This window comes from Homalodisca vitripennis, chromosome 5 (assembly GCF_021130785.1).
Source record: "Homalodisca vitripennis isolate AUS2020 chromosome 5, UT_GWSS_2.1, whole genome shotgun sequence".
In the NCBI taxonomy this organism is placed as follows: Eukaryota; Metazoa; Arthropoda; class Insecta; order Hemiptera; family Cicadellidae; genus Homalodisca; species Homalodisca vitripennis.
The window spans coordinates 127992604-127999054 of NC_060211.1; positions in this window are offsets into that span (position 1 = coordinate 127992604).

Below are 6451 nucleotides of genomic sequence, written 5' to 3' on the forward strand. Positions count from 1 at the left end.
AGTTGATTACAAATAAAAATAAATCAATGTAATTTTTGTTATAGTATATTTTACGTAATGAGTGACTTCGAATTCCGAAAACAGCAAGAGAAAACTGCCATATTTATTAATATACATCGCATTAAAAAGAAATGTAACTGTTCATAAAAACCTTCTTAACAATCGCACACTTGTAACAATCCAAACAATTTATTGCTATCTAGGTTTCCTGTTCACGCAGCGATCAAATTGTTAACGAAATCGACTGCTGAAACAAAATATCTTTTACGCTTTATTGCAAAATACAAAAAGTAAAAATATAAATTTTGCTTCCAAATGCCTTTTATACACTAATGCCAATTACTGCAGCATTAGATTTCCAGTAGATTACGAAGTGGTGCGGATCAACATAATTATATAAAACAGTCTACACAATCTACACTAACACAATAAATCTGTACATAGTAAATAATTTGTTATTAGAATACGAATGAAGCCTAATGATAAAAACGAAAGAGAAGCATGGCTAGCAATCTTAAATGAATGCTGTCATAAATCTTCTGTATCTACCTACTTGTCGAATTAAAAACAAAAATCTTTCTCCAAATATGATTTAGACTCGGAAGAGAATAAATTTTATTTCGAGTAATCAACAACACCAACAACCGGAAGAGTATATAATAACATATATATTATACATTATATACATTACTTTATATATACTTTATACATTATATTTGTATATTAGCGATGCTGTATGTTTAGAATAATATAGATGTATATACAGAATGTCTCATTATTAGTGTCTTTGAGAAATTTTGTCTTATCCTTCTATTGTACATGTGAAGATTTGCTTGAATGGTTAGAAAGTTTTAATTCTGTTACTAGACAAATTTAAATAAAACCGAGAATGACCTTAATTTAAAACTTCTATAGCAGTTTTGTTTAAGACTGTGCAATTAGTTCTTCGTTGGGTTAATTATTTTTACTTTCAGAATCGCAACTCTTTTAAATAATTGTATTAAAAAAGTAAAAAAATACAAAGAAAGATTTTTGTTTCTCTTAGCTAAGAATTGTAGGTATTACAACCGTAAATTTGTAATCAGGACAATGGAAAAATCCTTTCCGGTTGAGTCGGAAGAAAGGTAGATTTCACATGTGTCTGTTTCACATGGGACGACTTTTGAGATCAGGAAAGTACGAATCGGAAATGCCCCTGGCCACCAGCACGGGCTTCGGGCGAAAAAGAAAGACCTCCCTCGAGATAGTACCCAAATTCAAGCTCAGATCACATGAGCGCTTGTAAAGGCGCTCTTTAACCTTGGTACTAATTGTAACATATTTATGATAACCTAATCTAATTCTACTTATATAGCCTAATACCAAGTAGTAAACCGTGACAGAGTACCCTCCTTCTAGCCGACATCACTTCATTTTGGGAGCTAGAAAACATAAGCCGATCATCATATTAACATGTAATTTTCACAGTAAGTCAAAGTCTATTATTTCTAATAATGTAGTATTTTAGGTCCCAGCTAAGAAAAACTTTCCCAAAAATATTGGTCTTTGGATATTGCGAAAGTTCCCATCATACAGAAAACAAACAATAATAGAATCTACATTACTCTATTGCACTAACCGTAGTAAACTTACCAGATCAAGACATGATTCATCTGTCATTCTTGTTGGACAAAATGTTATATGATATCAGAGTTGCTACTACGATTAGAACTTTGAAAATGAAAATGGAGCATATTAAAAACCTTAATGTTATATTTGAAATACACTGAAAATTTTGAAATGGCTTGTTTCTATCTTGCAAGATAGCAATTTTTATTTTTACCACAGCTGATTTCTAATATTATTCGAAGGAATAAACGTCAGCTGGAACGCAAGATGTTTCGATCACACCTAGTCGGTGTCGAGTTGTTGGTGAAGGTTGATACAATAATCCATTAATGTCATTATAATGATCGCTATATTACACCGCGTGGCGTCGATTTTGAAGAATGCCAGATGGTCCTGAAGTTTAGTAAACTGTGAAATTATGCACATAGGTCTGGTCGAACACCGCGTGCCAATCGCTCGATTTGGCTGGACAGCGATTCAGAACCACCGTTTATGGAGAATTCTGCGAACCAATATTGGGTTGAGTCTTGTTTGTTTGTTTTTTATTGCAGCCGACCAAGGCCGTGGCCCGAGATCTAAATAATATCGAATACATTAGCATGACAGAAGCGGACCGATGACGCCTCGGCGCTGACCTTCACGCTGGCGGCACCCGGGCCCGGGGCGGTATCTTTCGGCAGCGTGTCCTCCGGCGTCTCCCACCAGAATCTGGTCTTGCAAAAAAAAAAAAAAAAAAAAAAACAAAAAAAAAACAAGTCGTGGTCGTGTCGTATGCACTGGTCGTCTTTACATCCAGGCCTGTAGTCATCCTGAACGCTACTTTGATGTTCGAAGCTGGAGGTTTGAATCTTCTGCCGCTATCTCATCCTTAACCTATCCTACACCTTGACTGATGTACCACTGGCCGTATTTATATCCAGGCCTATAATCATCCTGAATTTTACTCCGATGTTCGAGGCTGGAGGCCTAATCGTGGAATGGAGTAGTCTCCTAGTGCTATCTAACTCTTAGCCTACCCTACACCTTAACTGATGTATCCACTGGCCGTATTTACATCCAGGCATGTAGTTATCCTGAATGTAACTCCGATGTTTGAGGCTGGAGGCCTGATGGTGGAATGGAGTAGTCTCCTAGTGCTATCTAACTCTTAGCCTACCCTACACCTTAACTGATGTATCCACTGGCCGTATTTACATCCAGGCATGTAGTTATCCTGAATGTAACTCCGATGTTTGAGGCTGGAGGCCTGATGGTGGAATGGAATTGTCTTTTAGCGCTATCTCATCCTTAGTCTACCCTACACATTGAATGGTGTATCCACTGGCTGTATTTACATCCAGGCATGTAGTTATCCTGAATGTAACTCCGATGTTTGAGGCTGGAGGCCTGATGGTGGAATGGAATTGTCTTTTAGCGCTATCTCATCCTTAGTCTACCCTACACATTGAATGGTGTATCCACTGGCCGTATTTACATCCAGGCATGTAGTTATCCTGAATGTAACTCCGATGTTTGAGGCTGGAGGCCTGATGGTGGAATGGAATTGTCTTTTAGCGTTATCTCATCCTTAGCCTACCCTACACATTGAATGGTGTATCCACTGGCTGTATTTATATCTAGGCCTGGAATCATCCTGATTGTTATTCCGATGTTTGAGGAACATGTTTGGACATGAATCTATAAATCTTCATGAGGACATCGTGTGGGGTTTATTCAATGATAAGCTAACTAAAGTAAGGTTTATTCATATTCTCTGTTTATTGTACGCCATAGTTTATCTTATCACTATTGTTATTTTTACTGTTGCTGTTTTTGAAACATTGTTATGAATATTCTTGTTATATTATGTTACAGTTTATTATGTTATTTCTGTTATTATGTTATTTCTATTGTTATAGTTTATTTATTGTTGCCGTCTTTCATGATGGTATTGTTACAGTTTAAAAAAATTCATATATATATATATATATATATATATATATATATATATATATATATATATTCTTGTTATATGTCGTGCCATGCAATAGTGTATTATATTAATATCATTTTTTCAGCCTTTCGCATGTTTTGTTGTAGAGTTTCTTGTTTAGGTTAAGTTGTTATAATAGTTAAGTATATGGATCTTGAATGTAAAAATGGAGAGTATGTCCGTTGGAAATAAATAAATAAGGTAACTATTGCTTTCCATCCGTTAAGTTAAAGGGATGTTCGGATATATCCCACTTTTGCTTGCCTGATATTATCAAGCTTGACGAGTTAGGCCTCGTCACATTAGTTTTTATTCAGCATCAACGAATTCGGGGTGGCAGACGAATGGTTGACTGAAATGACACCAAGTAGGGGCTGATGTCACTCTTGAGAGTCTTGCGGAGACTCTTGAATATCTCTTTTACGGAACACCTCGCCGATCTTGTGGTGGCGAGGTGTCATCACTCCTCAACCTATGGTTGAGGAGTGATGACTGATTAGCTTATACATTTACGCAATGAAATCGGGAATATTTATGGAAGCAGTTTTTGGTCGCAACAAAGTACTTTATCTTACTTGTATCTTTACTTGTATCGCAAACTGCTCAATTTAATAGTAAAAACTATGTTTAGGATATCAGTGATCTCCTATAGCTTCTAATCGTCTGTTAGGTGGCAGGACCTGTTTTGCTGCCGATATTAGGGTGGGGGAAAGGTATTCAATAACATCATAACATATGCAGTACTACAAGTATCTAATGTTTATTGTATAATAATGCTCTTTGATCTCTGACATATACCGTACACGCAATACAATTTCTGATAAAAGGCTGCTTTTAAGTTTTTACAAGTATAATTATTATTTACTGATAAGTACCTTTTAACTTAATTCTAGTGAATAAATAATTAGCCGTTAATAATGAATTAAATAAGTAATTGCTGGTAATCTTCTAACTACGTGCAATCAATAAGCGATCACTTCTTTTATTGTCGACAGTTGTTGTTTCTTCGGGATTAGGCAAATATTAAAAGCAAATAAGACCGAACCGTCAACTTGGAACAGTTGAGTAACCTAATAGAATTTTGAACATTTGAAATACAACGTTAAGGAAGAAGATTTATTTATATAACTTCAATAAGAAATTAAAAAGTTGAATTATCAGTAAGAGAATTATTTTTTTAGTTCTGTAATTATCAGAGTCGATTAACCTATCCAAGTACAGGCCATGCTAGATAGGTAACATCGAAAATAAAACCGCTTTGTAAAAACTTCACCATAGTGTAGGGTTGCGGCTCTCAAACCTAGAGGCCATGTGTTCGATTTCCGAAAAAATTCACTCAAAATTCACGAATAGGTTTGAATGTTTTGCCTTGAAACTTTTAGTGCTATCGATTTAAACGCAATTGGCATATGAAGAATTCCCATAAAAATATTAATGCTATCAAGTAAAGGTTCAGATCATAAATTCTGGCAAATATTAAGTGTATTTAAAGTTCCATTGGGTATAGATTAGAGTATTAGATCCTCCAATGAGCATTATTTATATATGGCTATGTTCTCAGAATAAAACTTCTATCCCTATCTGTCTTTATTTGTCCAGTTCAGTACACCATAGTAACACCATCAACATACGCATTATACTGAACAATTACAATAAGGAAGGATAATTTTAAAAGGAAATTATAGTTTTGGTTTCATGAAGTAGAAGAGAATTACTAGTTTTTTGTTATCTTCTAGTGAGCTCCAGCAACTGGTTATAATTAAATGACTGGACTTTATTGGGTACAATAGAAACGTAATGAACCATAAATAAAAATGACAGGATAAAAAATGCCATAAAACAAAACTACTTTATTTGTATATTTTCCGATATCAAATTAATACATTTGATAATTATTTAAGTTAGTTGTTTGCATTGGATTTAAAGTAATTTTTTCCATTTCATTTTTTAAGATTTATTAGATTAGATGCTAACTTAGACATAATTAATGAAATAAGTACCTACTTGCAGTATTTTGATTATAACAATATTTCGAATTAAAAAGAGGATATGTAAATGAAATGTTCAGCAAGTGCGTCACTATCTTTTCTGTCTCGGCTTGACGTGTTTAACATCAGTTAAGTTCTCCGGATCTTAAATAAGACAATCAACATCTACATTAAAGTCAACATCTATGTTTTTAATGTTGTACAGTAAAAAAAAAAAAAACTATGACAACTTTTCGATCAATCAAATTCACAAGACAAAGTTGCCTTCTATTCTTAAAAAAAATGCTTTTTTCAATTGTGTATCTTTTAATATATTGCTGTGCATTAAAAACCCTGTACATCCTGATGTCATTGAGATGGAAAAACGATGTTCATAAGCGATGATCAGGTTTAGTTATTGCAAAACGCTAATGATGCAACATAATTCTTGGTGTGCGACGGTGTTGAGTACTGATATTATGTGTATGCTAGTAAACATGATCTTAAAATTCATTCTTAACCAACTCTTTATATATTCCTGTAAGTCCTGATACAACTGATTGACCGAATGACCAAAAGTTTGCACCAATAACAATGGGTTCATTGTTGAAAAGAGATTCCAACTTCGTAAGACTGAATTAATTGATAAGAAACTTTACAGAATATGTTCACTAAAATATACGCAGTGAAGAGGTACATTTAAATTTAGCAGCTATGAACATTAATATTGTAATCTCTCACACCATTGTTAAATTTTTTTTATAATCTTATCAAAAAACCCGTTAGTCGGTTTAGAGTATCCTTAAATAAAAAGAAATTCGAAACTTGAATACGCTAGCAATTGTACGCTGTGAATGTCCGCACGCACACGCACGTTACACCAGCAGACTACTACTGAAGTCTT